Raw genomic sequence first — 16,318 nt, 5'->3', positions numbered from 1 at the left:
GATTTTTGTGACAGTGGTAGATTCGTAAAACATGATGACCGTTGCTATTCATATTGGATGATTCACATATAATATGACGTGTAGTTGTAATTGACTAAGATATGATTAGACACTTTAGAGATCAATAAATTGATTTATTGATTCAATTATAATGTTTAAATTTGATTCAATCAAGTACAGTATACATTAATAGAAAAACTAATGATAGAAAAACTTAACCTAATTCAAGCAAATGGTAAAAACAATGGGAGCATGGGGGATCTAATGATATGCTCCAACAAGACCAGACCAATGAATCGTGTGCTAGGCCATCAGATAAGCAAAGTAAGGCCACTTTAACCAAAGTTGGGAACAAAGAGGGAGGGTAGAACAAGAAAAATGGATAGAGACTCAATAGTGTCAAGAAAACAGCTTGTAATGGTTTGGATAAGGCCAGTCTCCAAGGGAATATGGGTCAGGTGAATGGGTCGTCAGTTGAGAATGGGAATGAGACCAAGTCAAAACAGGATAATAATTCATCTATGGAGTGGGATTTTAATGCTATTTTTGCTCATATGAGAGGATTAGAGAAGTTCCAAGGAGTGTCTACACTTCGTGAGCTTCTTAAGGCTAACACTCAAACAAATTCTTATCCTGGTGCTTCACCTCTTGTAGAAGCTAAGGATGGTTTTTGAGTTTAAGAGTATAAGTAGTCGTGGTACTATTCACTCTGATGCAGCTAAGAAGCATGGTGAAACAGGCTTGGTAAGCCAAAAATATCTAACATTTCTAAATGAATTTATTGTGCAGGGACAGTAAAGACACATTACACAAATCTTGTTTGTATAGTGGAGACCCATTCAGGGTGGGGAAAGAGCAAAAAAATAATTGTTGATCGCTTTGGATTTTCGAATTCTTTTATTGTTTACATTGAAGGTCAATTTGGTGGTATTTGGTGTATTAGAATGATCTTTGAAAGGTGGAAATTCTTGATTATTTTAAACATGTTAATTTTAGAGTAGCTTGGAAGAATCATCGACCTTGGTGTTGGAATTCAAGTGAATGGTTAGTCTCACGTTGACTACAAATTGAAGAAATGTTGGATATATAAGAGAAAATCCATATACCTATTGTCTTAAAGTTTTGAGTTGAGATGTAGTGTCAAAATCTCTCAAAAATTAAGAATCTTGCACGTTTGCCTTAATTCAAAAAGGGTTTTGAATAGTTTTGCTCAATATTGATATGTGGTAGTTGAGTCAATTCAATAAGGTGTAAGAAAGTACACCTTGAAGATGATTCTAAAGAATATCAAACGAATATACACCTTAAATAGTTATTTTTCACTAAGTTATGTCATTATTTCAATTTTACTAATAACAATTTCAAAATATATAATCACATAAAGCTAAATTTTTTGACATTATTATATGCTAACATAATATATTGTTATGATAACATAGTACCGAACACTAGGGATGAGAGAAGTGACTGGAGAGCATGCACAGGCGACCAAACTTGATAACGGCCACAAACTACATCGTGAGGCCTTGAGAGCCGGTGGTGAACAATACACAATAAGGGGGGCGACTAGACCACTGTGGGTCCAAGGGGTGGGAATAGGATGTAGTTGGGGCTTCAAAGACAAGTACTACATGAAAAAAAAATTGCGGCAGTTAAAAATGATACTTGCAATAGTTATAACCGTCGTAAATGAATGTTTGCGACGGTTCTTCAACCGTTGCAGATTTGTGCGTCGCGAAGTCAGTTTGCGACAGCTTAGATAACTGTCGTTTCAACTCGCAACAATGTGCGACTGTTTCTAACCGCCTCTATATATGTTTTGCGACGGTTCGTCATAAAAGATGATCAATTTTAGAATTACGGCAGTTATCAACCGTTGCTATATGCATTCTGAGACGATTTGAACTATTGCAATCTTAATAATTTAAATAAAAAATTGTTATCCAAATTTTTTTATTAATTAAAATAAAAAATATTTATAAATATCATTCACATAATTAAAATACACAAATATATATGTACTGTGATTAAATCCATTTTATATAATCTTTTCAAAAATAATAACACCAATTCATACATCGAACTTAACTTAAACAATAAATAAAGCAGTTTAAATATTTAAAATTCAAAATATAAGTGGAGTGATTAAACATACAAAACAACTCCATCAAACATAGAAGTTCTTCAAAATATCTAATTAGTCCCTAATGATAGTAGTTGCAGCTTGAAATTTCGAATGTTTCTCGAATTCAATGGAGTTGTCACTAAAATTTATTTTAAAATATAGAAAATATTGGAAAATCCTTAAAAATAGAAAGAAAAAAAAATATTTGAAACCAAATTTTGAGTTGGGGAATCGATTATGCGTAAGGAATGAATTAGCACCTACGACATCCGTTAAAAAATACGGTTATCAATAATTAAAATATAGAAAATATTGGAAAATCCTTAAAAATAGAAAGAAAAAAAAATATTTGAAACCAAATTTTGAGTTGGGGAATCGATTATGCGTAAGGAATGAATTAGCACCCTACGACATCCGTTAAAAAATACGGTTATCAATAATTAATTGTGCAGAATTAATATTTACTTAAATATATTCATTTTTCCTTACTATTAAATATGAATATCGATTATTTTTTAATATGATTTTGAAATAAATGTATGTTTGAGAAATAGTGAGGAAAAAAAAAAGAAATTTTATATTAATGTACTTGACAAGAGTATGATCTTGCTCCTACGTATCTCTTAGTGCGATGGAGAAATCAAAGCTACGTAGTTTTTAATTAATGTGGATGTATTGATTGTTGTTAAAGAAAACTTGTTTTGTTATATAAAAAATATTTTGACAAAAAAAATGAGTTTGTTTGATTTGAGTAATTATTTAAAAATTTGAGTTTTAGGACGATCAAGTTATACAACTCGTGTCTCAAAAACTCAAGGAATAAAAAAGATGTCACATATAATTTAATCATCTTAAGAATATTTTATATTATTTTCAATTTTAAAATTGAGTTTTAAAACCACCAAATAGTTCAACTTGTGTCTTAACAACTCAAAGATTAAAAAATATCACATCTAATTAATCAAATTTTAAAAAGTTGATTTTAGGTTTATTTATTTATAAAAATAAATTTTAAAACTATCAAAATGTAAAATTTATATTCTGCAACTCAGGGATTAAAATATGTTATTTTTAGTTAACTTTTAATAATTTTTATTTATTAATTTGTTTATTAGTTTTAATTTATTAATTTATCTGCGAAGATGAGATTTAGAACCATCAAGTTGTCACAACTTATACCATAACAACTCAGAGATTAAAAAGATGTTACATCTATTAATTTTTAATGAAATATTTGTTTGTATTTTTTATGACGTCATTAAAAATATGTCAAATCGTCGTTTTTTAATTCAAAAATATGAAAGATGGACTAAAACTGATGACTTTTAAAATAGGAGTACCAATTTCGTAATTTGGTAATATCATGGAGACCTAAAGTGCAATTAACTATTTTATTTATTTATTTTATAAATTGTATATCGCTGAAGTTCGCCCAATTTTTCCATTCACTAACAAATTTTGTTTATCTAAACAAATTAAACTACGTAATTCCTAACTTACCTTTCCAGAATAAAATAAATTTGGATCGAGTCAAACAATCTCCCCACGAGTTATTCAATATTATAAACAATATTATCGACTCTCAAGGCGGCTCGCAGCTAAATATTTTAAAATGCAACAACTGATTCTAATTTTTCAATATCTCTTTTTTATTAAATCACATATTATCTTATCTTATCGTTTGCTTTGTACGTTTCTCATCCATCGTTCCTTCAAATTTTAGCTTTTATATTTGAAAAAATAGTTAGAATCCATCATGGTTCTACTTATTCTATTTTTTAAAAATATTCTACATCTTCCTCCTAATATATAGAAAAAGAATGAAACCGAATTTAGATAATTTACTAATATATATATATTTTTAATCTCGTCAATTTTTTAAAAAATAATAATTAATAAAGACGAAGTTTCGGCTTTGACCAGTAAAACCAAGTTTAAATTGTTTTGGTTATACAAAAGGTAAGTGTATTTGTGAATGAGTTCCAAAAACCTTTGGTCTCGAAATCTTCATCACAAAAAAGCTATGGGAGACATATTTTATGGCAACGATGATTGTGAAGAAATGATTAATGGGTGCATTTATAAGGAGGATGTAATTGAGTCAATGAGAAGACATTATGAAGTCAAAGCTTTGAAGAGGAGAGAAAAACAGAGCAACTTCTGGAAATTCTTCGATTGTTTTGGGTTTTTGTATTTTCTTCTTGGTGGTACAAAGTTTTATGATTGATTAATTATTCTTAATATGTAGCTTATAATTTATCATCACCTTGTTATCATTATTTTGTGTGTATAAGGGACGAGGAGGACATGTGAAAAGTCAAATTTGATTTTCAATCTAGATCAAAAGACAATAAATTCAGTAAGCATGTTTGATTCAAAAGTAGTTAGTTTTTTTTTTTTTTCTTTCTAATTTGTATTCTTTTAGCAATTATAGACGAAGTGTATATATATTTTTATGCAAGTTTATGATTCAAAATTGTGTATGATGTTTTGGCTTTGGGGTTTATAGCGGGGGAGGAGGACGACTGGGGAGAGAGTAAGAAAGGATAACAATTAGAGAATAATATTATTTATAATTAGGTTAAATATATATTTATTAATTATAAATTTTTTAAATATTTGTTTTTTTTTAATCTTCGCAATATTTATTTTACTAAATTTCCACAACATTTTCACTTAAATAAGTCACCTGGTAAGTCAACTTTTTGAAATGTATATATATTTTTTAATGTTTGTTGTAGGTATTTCTAGAAGACTATAAAGAGTTGTCTTCAACGTGAAAATTAGAACTAAAAAAATGTTTACTTTAATATAGTCTTTTAAGTTTCAAAATTTCAAGAAATTAAAATAATCGAAAAATTTAAATTTAAAAATAAAATTTTAAATTTTTTAGTAACAACTTCTATTATAAGACATACATTAAAGTATATTAATAAATTTTTCAAGATTTTATTTAATTTATAAATGTCAATATTGTTAAATTGAACGTTTTATCTTAAATTCAAATTGAGACATCGCAGTGTGAATTAAATATAGTAGTATTTATATCTTTTTTAAGAAAAAAAAATATTGACAAATTTTGATAAAAGTTTTAATTTTTTTTAAATAGCAATGTTAATAATTATTGTTAATTTTCTTAGAGGAATAAATTGAATCATCCTTATCACTCAAACTCTTTTAAATCATCTTACAATTTTTTAATTTATTTTATTTTATATAAATTAAAATTAGTGACGAAAACAATTATAACAGTTAAAAGTCGGAAAAAAAATTATAAATATTAAAATATATATTATTGATACATTATTTTTCATATGTCAATAATTTATCGACAAAATATATTCTTAATTTTCATATATCTATTTAACACTATATTTTATTTTTATCACTTTTTCATAACATCTTCAATCTTTTGCATTTATCTCGTCAATTTTTGTATCCCTTTCTATATACATCTCAGTGGTGTCCGCCACACATTTTTCATAATTTATGATCATCTCATTGGAAGATTTCTGCATTTTGAATTGTGATAAGGACCAATCTGCTCGATTTGTCGTTATACGGTGGGTGATGACTCATTACTAGCATCTAATAATACAGATATATATATTTTATTTTACGGTGTGTATTTCATTTTATTTGACAACTTCTTAATAATTAGCATTGTAATTATGTGTATTTTAGTAATTTCACTTTGAGTTTATCCTAAAGTTAGGAACTTTTTAATTCAACTGATAAATATTTTATCCTAAAGTTTTAACTCAACTCATAAATATTCAAATTGTTAGGTTATATATAATATCTCGAGTTTGAACCAGATATCTTATAGTTATATATAAAAAATTTATTGTATTTATTATTTTATTTAAATAAATAAAATCTTATGTTTAAGAAATTTAGGTTAATAATTAATTAAAAGAAATAAATATATCTTTTGATTAAAGAAAAATAAAGCTACAATGATCATTTGTCTTTGACTAAAGTTAACTATGAATCAAAACTTTTGTTGATCATCTGACTCAAAGACCAAAAGAAAGTTTTGAATGAATCCTATAATAAAGTCATTGTTATAGTAATAGTTAAATACTCCAATGAAGAAAACGATTGTGTTTTCTAGAAAGAAATGTTTTCTCTGATACAACAATCGTCTAGAAAAATCAATACCTTGTCAAACAACCAACACTCTTCATGTCAATGCTCTAATAAATTCAGCACTAGACAATAGTTTAATGGGAGTTAGAATCCTAAAGAAACATTGTGTCAATTCATATACAAACTGTAATTGATGTAAATCAGTCCAATAGTGACAATAACTCTATCATTTATAAGAGATACTTGAAGAAGTGTAAGAATACTTGTGAATTTCAACGATAGTTTACTAGAATGTTGAGAAGACTAGAAAAGTTTCTTGTGGTGGTAGCCTGAAGAGGTAGAAGAAGAATTTTAACGCCCCAGATTTTTGATCCAAAGCGTGACTTAAAAACACTTATTGCTCAGAAAAATTTACGACAAAATTTTTTCTAGTAAGAATACCTAACAATTATTTTTTAAAATAATTAATAACAACCATGTTTATTTAATATTATTAAGAAAATTTTTATTCTAAGTTAAAATAAATAAAAAAAAAACAATTATTCTTAACAGAAGAGAACCCACTTCCGTATTTCTAGAATTCTAATGCATTTTAAAAGTTTGTGACAAAATATTTTAAAAGTGGGAGTCTTGAAGATCATGAACTCCCACTTTGTATGGTATCATAAATGAGCTACAAGACATTATTGTTATGAGGATGAAAGTGTGTTCAGAACCAACCAAACATGAAAGGAGAAGATGGTTTTGTTCATAACTATTAACAAGAGATGAGCATATGAATGAACATAAATGATTAAAAATAGTCTTTTGGTTAATTTAAATGACACCCATAGAAGAGCTTCATAAACTATTTTTAACACATAAGGAAAAAATTATCGTAAAGTTAATTCCATCCAAGAAGAAACGTATAGATAGGAGCAACAGACCCCTCCCCCTCATCCAAAAAAACAAAAAGTTTTAAATTATACCTTTGGGTGATTGCTTCACATCTTCAGTAATCGTCTGTTTAACCTGCATTTGAAGAAACAAATTTCTCTATTTAGACCCAACAACCTTGTCATTGTCAATCTTATGAAAAATGTCTTACAAGATTAAGATCCACAAATAATTATCAATTAACCTTCCATTACAATTGCTTTTTATGCGCTTTAAAGACCTTGTCTTTGGTCAACCAAAATATGTTTAACTATTTCTTTAATATACATGACTGGTATAAAATATAAAATAAACAATGACTGATGTGGACGAAAGAAACAAACAAGCAATGGATCAACGACTATTTTTGTGAAATTAGAATTAGAAGAGTCACCATGGTCGTGTTGTTGCGGAGGGTGCCACAGTATTAAAATTCCAGGTGGCAAAGGTGGCGGTTTTGCCTCCTTCTCAGAGACATTCAAATTTAAATTCAAATTCAAACTCCGAAAAAGGTGCGGGAATGGACTTTTAAATTTAAAATCCATAAGCGTCTCTATAATCTCTAATGTGTTCTCCTAAAAAAATATAATATGTAATGGATTTACTGAGATACTCCCTCTGTCCATTATGTCAAAAAATGTTTGGAGAATTTTTTTAGTCCATATTATAAGAAAAAATAACACATTTTAATATATATTAATTATTTATTTTATTTTATTACTCTTAATTTAATATTCAATAAAAATAGATATATTCCATATAAATGGATTACGCATTTTTCAATAACATTTAATATAGTTATACTTAGAATAAACTATAAATAGTAAAATATTTAATGATTATAATGGTATTGATTATTTTTTATTTTTTCTTCTTATATATAAGAAGCAAAGGTAGTATATGATTCTTTTGGTTATGCAATTAATGCACATTAAGCTAATGGTTTTTGCTGTATAATGTAAGGATGATGATAGATCGTGTAAAACCAATTCATATAACTATCAATATAATATGTTCAATTTTGTACAACTAAACCATAATACTTGAACACGTTGTAGCTAAAATATCACTAGAAGGTGAGTTGAATAGAGATATTGCTGTTTAAAAAAAATTCTCACGTGTTTTAAATAACTATCCTCTCTAAGAGGATGCAAATCCGATGATAGAAATTTAAATCTTTAAATTTAAGCTGAGTAAAAGAAAGAGAAAATATAAGGAAAGACACACACAACTTTTATACTAGCTCACCCAATGAAGGCTAAGTCAAGTCCTCACACACTTGTGAGTATTTACTAATGATCAAACTGATTAACCTCTCACAGAGGTTGATTACAATTTGTGTATTCTTTAGCATCACCAAGCTTACAACCTTGTTTCTTACAAGTTCCAACTATTTCAAAGTATAACTCACGTGGAAATTACAAAGTGATATGAGTATGATATTTCTCTTTTCTTAAACACTTTCTAAAAAGATATTTCAAATATCTAGTGTAAGATTATAGAAAAGTATAAAGAGAAGATGAAAATTTCCCTTGATAGCTTTAAGATACTAGTTCTTTTTATGCAATGTTATTGTGTGTTGATGATGAAGAGCATACTACCTTTTATAGAGGCTTTGAGATGTCCTTTCCAAGTGACAAATGTTTTATGACCGTTAGGGTCTTCAACTTTCTTTTACGCTTAAAATCACTTTTTGTTAAAAAAAATTCATAAAATATGAGTTTACAAAAATTTTAAAAATTCATCAAAATTTTCAAACAAAATTCATAAAATTAACTATCATCTTCAATATAATGCAAATTTCATCAAATACATATATCAAATATATATTCAAATAAACTCATATTTTCATCTCCAACAACATCAAATTCATCAAATAAAGAATGAAAAAATGAGTTTATTTAAAGATTTAAGTTATCAATGTGATGAAATTTACATTATATTGAACATGATAATTAATTTTATGGGTTTTGTTTGAAAATTTTGATGAATTTTTGTAAAAAAAAGAAAAAGGATAACATTGTTGATATCTTAAAACATTAAAGATCAAATTATCATTTAAAATTAAAATAAAGGACCAAATCGAAGAAAAAAAAAAGATAAATAACTAAAATATTAACTGAAATTAAGTTAAGAAACCGCATGTGCTATTTAACCTATTTAAATTATTATTAATTCTTCAATTTAATTCCTCAGTTTAGTGAACGATAATTCCTTGACCGATTTAATGAATTTAAAATAGTTTAAAGAATACTTATTATATATTTTGATAGTTTATGAACCAAGTTTGAGATTAATAATTTAGGTAACAAATTGATGATTTATTATTTTTTAAAGGGATTAACCACTATTTTAGTCTCGAAAATTATAAGGTTTTGTCATTTTGATATCTGATTTAGAAAAAAAAAAATCTAAATTAGTCATCGAATTATCAAAATAGTCATCAAAAGATACACTTTACTATCATACAAGTACCTGAAATATACATTTACTGTCAAAATATAATGTCAGAGTTAAACTAATTGATATTTTAATAATTCTAAAATTAATTTATATTTTTTATTGAGTCTGAAACCAAAATACCAACGTCTATATTTTGAAAACTAAAATAGTGATTTACCATCTGCCAGATCAAAGAGACTTATCGGATTTCTACCTAAAAAAAGACTTATGGAGAGGGCTGTAGGAGACTTCGCAGTTGAATAGGATAGATTTTTAGAGTAAAAACATCTGAAGCAATTATTTTGTTTTTGTTATTTAACCAATAAATTTGATTAAAAAAATTGATTTGTTTCGATCTAATTTATTTTAGTTTGGATTGGATTAATTTTTGGTTTTGATTATTGTCTACAATCTTATGTTTATATACTATTCTTTAGAAGAATTAATTTTTTATTTATGTTAATAAGGAAGAAATAAGATTAAACAATTAGACATCGGAAATTGGACAAGTATATGAAGTTGTTCTTCTCCTATTCTATATTTTTTATTTTTTATTAAAAATCACTAATTCACATACTTTGTATATGTAAATGATTTTTATATTCTAGACCATAAAAAAATTAGAAAAATAATTTGATGATTCTATTAAAATTTAATTCAATTAAAAATAAAAACTTCTGAATTTGCAGGCTGTGGGGTTCGAACCCACGCGCACTTATGTGCAGAAGATCTTAAGTCTTCCCCCTTAACCACTCGGGCAAACCTGCTTTTTGGACTATTGTTTCACTTAATCTTATAATACTAGTGATTAATGACTAAAGAATTATTTGGTTTTAAACTAACAGAGCTGGATCGGAACTACTTCTTGGGTGAGTGTTAGTTCTACTGGAACATAAAATATTATTATTAAGCGAGCATTGGTTGATATAGAATGAGAGAGAGAAGAAAGTGAAAAATATCTTAGGCAAATTTTTAATCCTAACAATTAAATTAATGTCTTTCACCCACTAATGGTCAATAATAATACGACCACATTTTTTAATGTATCTATCTTTGAATATTTTTTTTTTTGTTGATATTCGCACATATTGATCATATGTAATCTATAACATGACCAATTTAACTATGTATTGACAAATCATTTGTATGGTTTGAACGATGTTGTTGAATTTGATGATAGCCTCCATAAACTCGTTGCTCAAAAATAGTACTGACAAAACAATCATTTGTCTTTGTTATCATTGCATCTAAACAGAAAAACAAAAAACGCCACATCACGGTGATAAATAAATCAACGTCGCACTCAGACAATAAAATGATAGATAAAACATGAAGGGAAAACTAAATATGTGTCAAAAATGATTTATTTAAATAAAATAAGAGAGTAAAATAACTTGGAGATGTAATTCTAGATCCAAAAAATTACCATAAATCATCATTTTATTGGATGAAAAGAAAGAGATATCTTTTTGTTGACATATTTAACTATAATGAAATAGAATTGATTTTGTCTCTATAATTAATTATAATTAGAAATTGTAATTTGTAGTGTTTGAGTCCAAGCCTAATTTTTACACTTAAATTTATTATTAACTGATTGTTACGTAAATGTATCCGAACATTAATCACTTTAAACTAAAATCATTTTTTCAAAATCAATTCTTTCATAATTAATTTTTGCGGCAACAAAACCAAACATATAATGCATTTAAAAAAGAATTATTGTGCTTACCACAAAAAATTTATTTTCTATATATTTTCCTTAAAAAAGTTGCCATATAAGCATTTACCTTCAAATGATTTTTTTGAAATAAAACCAAATTATGCAGGCAACATGTAACAGTAATCTAGAAAGTATCAATGGTAAATGGTAGGAAAGAGATGGATGGATCACAAATCAGTCCATTTATGACGTTTTATTTATCTCAAATAAGACTGATTGCAATTTTAATACTTGTTTCCACATCCAACAAATACAATTTCTCCAAATGTCCCTTCATTTCAAGTTATGCATGTTCAAAGCACTTGGCAAGAAACTCAGGATCGGGAATGATATATATCTTTAGCCACCTGCATTTGCATTTTTCTTTTGAAGAAAAGTTCATTAGCTAACATTACACGATCAAGTAATCAACTTAACCTTCTACTCTTACGTGATTCTATTCTACCAATTTCATGTTCACTTGTTATATAATGACATGAATGATACAACAACATGCCTCAACCTCTCACTAATTTTTGATGATAACCAAAAACAAAACACGATAAAAAAGATCATCACCAACAATATTTCAAGATCTAACCCACTTTGAGTAATCCATATCCACTTGCCATTTGTATCTTAGTATTTCTTCACCACTAATGTACTTATCATTATTACTTGATGCACCCCCAATTCCATTAATTCTAGCAAATCTTAGCCCATCAAATTCATTCTTGAACAAACCTTGGTAAGCATACCTATGAAATGTAATAAAATGCATAGGGTATCTCCAAATGGCCTAGGACAATTTGGAACAATGCTAGCAACTATCATCATAAGACTCTTCACTAATAATAAAAAACAAAATAAAACACCAAAAAAAAAAAAATTGTTGGTATCCTTTTTGAAGACTAGAAAGGTAATATTAATGAAACTAGGCATGCATGTGTATGCATGGTATAGCTGAAAATGTGTTTCCAATGACAAATGGAGTAACACCTTAATGTCCATTTAGTCTTTTTCACGTTCAAATACTTGATCAATAATGTCAAGAAAATAATATATGAAAAAAAAATAATTTAATGATTATGTATATTTTTAGATAAATTAAAAGAAAAGAAAGTTGAGTGAATTTATTTACCTTCATGTCTTTTACAAAGGAATGGAATCCTCCAATGATCATGAAAGTTAGGAAGGAAGACACAAATGCAAGAAGTGAACCTCTAAAATGATCAAAAGTAATTAACAAATGAGAAATTATTAGTACATAAGAAATCCTCTGTTTTGATTAAAAAAACTTTAGGGATAATTTTTTTTAGAATTTTGTATATGAGGTAGAAGTTAATTTATATTTATTCAATGTTTTTTAAAAGAATTATGTTTATTTAGTATTATCATTAAATTTACTCTTATTTTCATTTTATCAGTCATTTAACGTAGACAAAATAAATCCCGTAATCTTTTAAGATACACGAAAATATCATATTGATAATTTAATTTTCTTTTGTAACAAGTTAATTCTTTATGGTTTTAAACGCTACAATTTGAAACTATTTTTAGTCCTAACATCGTTTCAATCATTTGTACGTAAAAATTTTTAAAATTTTATTATGACTTTTGTTATCAAATATATAAAGAATAACATATAAATTTTTATGTGATTTTATGATTAATATTAAGAAAATTTTGTGTTTAATTTCAAGAACCATAATATGTATCTCATACAAGTTATCTCTTGTTTAATTATTTTTTAAAATTAATTGAAAGTTTTATGATTTTAACATAAATGACTAATCTGTAATTTTCATGTAACAAAAAAAACTGCGAGATGTATTTTGTCATAAAGTAATACCTATATTTTAAAGAAAACATTGAATTTATAATCTTTATTTCATGATAAAATAATATATATTTTTGACTAAATTATTCTCGTTGAAGGAGTTGGATAAAATGACTGATTATTATATGAAATGTTAGTATTCATATAAATACTTATTATTGACAAATAATTTGGAATAAATTAATATTCAAAATATGAAAATTTTAAATGGAAAAGAGGAAGTATTTTCTTTCATTTAAAACACTTGTTAGAATCAATTTTTTTTCTCAAATACTTTTAAAAATATTTTTTTATCGTAATGATTTTTTCTGCAAAATTTGAGTGTTCTAAAAAGCTGAAACAAATAAAAACTTCCTGAATCAATATTAGTTTTTTTTTTTTAAAAATAACCCATATCTAAAAATAAAACACCAATATAATCTTGAAATTTAAATGTCAATCTACCCTATTTTTGTAATTAATGGAAGGTCATCAATTGAAAATCCAATCCTAAAGGACACCTGCTATTAGAATGGCCACCTTGTGTTCATTTTTTTTTCTTCTTGAATTTAAGAAGATCGCCTTTTGAAAGGGTGATTTCATTATCTACTACAATTTTTTTGTTCTATTTTTATTTATAAAAATGTAATAAATAAAATAAAATATAAATTAAAAATAATATTAATTCATTAAAATTATTAAAAATACATAAGAAAATAATTTAAAATAAAATAGTAATAATGTTTTCACGTAATATAACCCATAATTTCTTGATTCTTTTTCTTTAACATTCATTTTAGTTTTAATGCGAATATTATTTTGACGATTTTTTTAAGTCTCTACATTTTAAAGTCCAAACAATATCAGCATAACTAGGTGTAAGATCTGCATTTTTTCCATTATTAATAGTTAATAAGATGTATTTTTTTCATTTAATTTTATTATGTAATTATTAAATTTTATATTAATTTTAATTATTATTTTTGGAGTGCATATATTGTTATTTAATTTGACTCTATACGTCGCTAATTAAGATGATTTCTATGAACTCATTAGGACTTTAATTGCTTCTTCTGTGGGCATTGTTTTATTCTCAGTTAAACCAAACTCAATGTCTTTTAAAATTGAAAAAGATGAACTTAAAAATGGACTAGTCCATTACCTCACTGGCCCATGATGCAGGCCCAAAATAAACAATTCTACCTGAAGACAAAAGACAAAGATTGTGAAAAAGTTGAAAAATTTCATAACTAGGTTGATGGATTGAAGCTACAATTGTCCTTTGAATGCCATCTTTTTGATAAAGGGTAGCAATTCTTCTCATGACATAGTAAGAACCTGCACTATCCAATCCACTAGTTGGTTCATCAAGGAAGAGAAGTCTTGGTCTTGTTAAAATCTCAATGCAAATGCTCACTCTTCTTTTCTCACCTCCACTAATTCCTTTTAACCCCACCCTCCTATTCTTGTATTAACAACATCTTGAAGACCCATTTCTTGTTAAAAAGGTTAGACACTTAGGAACATCTTTAAGAGCTTAAATTCACAAAAATGTGAATAATATGTATTTTACCATTATAAGTTTTCTTCCAACATGCAATTAATTTTGTAATCTCACATGCACTATATTTTAAGGTTAAACATATATTTGATTTTTTATTTATTCAATGTATTAGGTTCATTTAAATCGAGCGAGTTTTAACTTTAATAAAAAGAAGAAACGGTAAGGAAAATTTGATCTATTTTATTAAAGGGTAAGAGGTGTAACTAGCAATTGAGGGTGTAGATAACAAATTGATTTTTTTTTTTAACCAGAAAGGAAAAGATAAGGAAAAAAAAAAGAGTGAGAACCATTCAAAAAAATTTATCACGTCAAACCTAAGTCGCTCGAGTTTCTCGTTAAAAGTAATCTTCGTAAGATGTATCATTTTCCATATAAAATATATAATAATATAAACTAATCTTCTAAATATTTTTTTCTTCAAAACTCTGGAAAATCAAAAGGGGAAATTTCATTAATCTCTTGTGAATTCTCCTTATATGACCCATACATCCCGTATAATTTTGAAAAAAAATATTCCCTCCCCAATACTCACTAAAAAAATGCATTAAACTTGTCTTGTTTTTATCACACTTACATCAATTCTTGTCATTTTCTACATGTTACGAGAGTTTTCGCTTAATTTGCAAAGGTACTACATATTTAGTATTTACAATTTAAAATGTATAATTATGTTCTTAGTGGCACAATCAGAGTTTGTATTCGAGTGTCTTTTTAATAAATGACATATTTAGATGTAACTGTGGTGGAAAAAAATGTAATATATAATTTTTTAATAAATACAATAGAGGTAAATGCATTTTAAAAACTAAATAAATTATGAATGTCTTTTAAAGAGATCTCTAGGAGACAAATGAAATTTCTCCAATTCCAAATCACAAACACACCCTTAGTGACCAAATACTTCCTCTAGTCTTATATATAAAATAATTTTTGAAATTTTGTTTTAGTTTTATATATAAGATTTTTTTTTTACTTTTAAGACACATTTATTATTTAATTTATTTTTATATCCTTATTTAAGATATTTATCTTTTTTATATTATTACTTAGTATTTAATATCTCAAAATTTTTAATATGTAAAAAAAAAAGTTAAAACAATAAATAAGGACATTAATTTTAGTGTTTGAAATGAACCGGGATAGTAGTAGAATTATCTTTGTTGAAGGGAATATACATAAAAAAAATTGAAAACATGTTATAATAGTGATAAATAATCTTTTCTCATTCTAAATGAGTGTCATGTAAAATTTTTGTACACATAATAAAAATGCAATAATTAGAAAAAAAATTATTTTATTAATTATTCATTTTAAATGTTAATGAGTTTTCTTTATTATTTTTAATATAAAATACAATAATATTTTAAAAATTATATATATAGTAAGTATTAAAAGGTAATATAAAAAATATAATAGTTAAAATTACATTGAAAAGTATAAATAATATTATTTTAGTTTTTTTTATTTAAAATAACACTAATTATAAAACGATCTTTATTATTTTTTATATAAAATACAATAATATTTTAAAAAATATATATATATATATATATATATATATATATATATATATATATATATTGTAATCATTCAACAATAGTATAAAAAATAATTATATTGAGATAAACTTTTTGTAGGAGAGTTATTGTGAAAAAGAGG

General features: G+C 26.0%; 1 non-coding gene across 1 annotated transcript; it reads right to left on the bottom strand.

Annotated features, from left to right (window-relative positions):
- Positions 1–10,258: 10,258 nt before the first annotated feature.
- Positions 10,259–10,341, bottom strand: TRNAL-UAA (transfer RNA leucine (anticodon UAA)). Its single transcript has one exon. It is a non-coding gene; the product is annotated as a tRNA-Leu (tRNA).
- Positions 10,342–16,318: the final 5,977 nt, after the last annotated feature.

Source organism: Cicer arietinum, chromosome 6, assembly GCF_000331145.2.
Source record: "Cicer arietinum cultivar CDC Frontier isolate Library 1 chromosome 6, Cicar.CDCFrontier_v2.0, whole genome shotgun sequence".
NCBI classification, from domain to species: domain Eukaryota; kingdom Viridiplantae; phylum Streptophyta; class Magnoliopsida; order Fabales; family Fabaceae; genus Cicer; species Cicer arietinum.
Note: the sequence above shows the minus strand (reverse complement) of the source record. Positions and strands in the feature narration are given on the sequence as shown.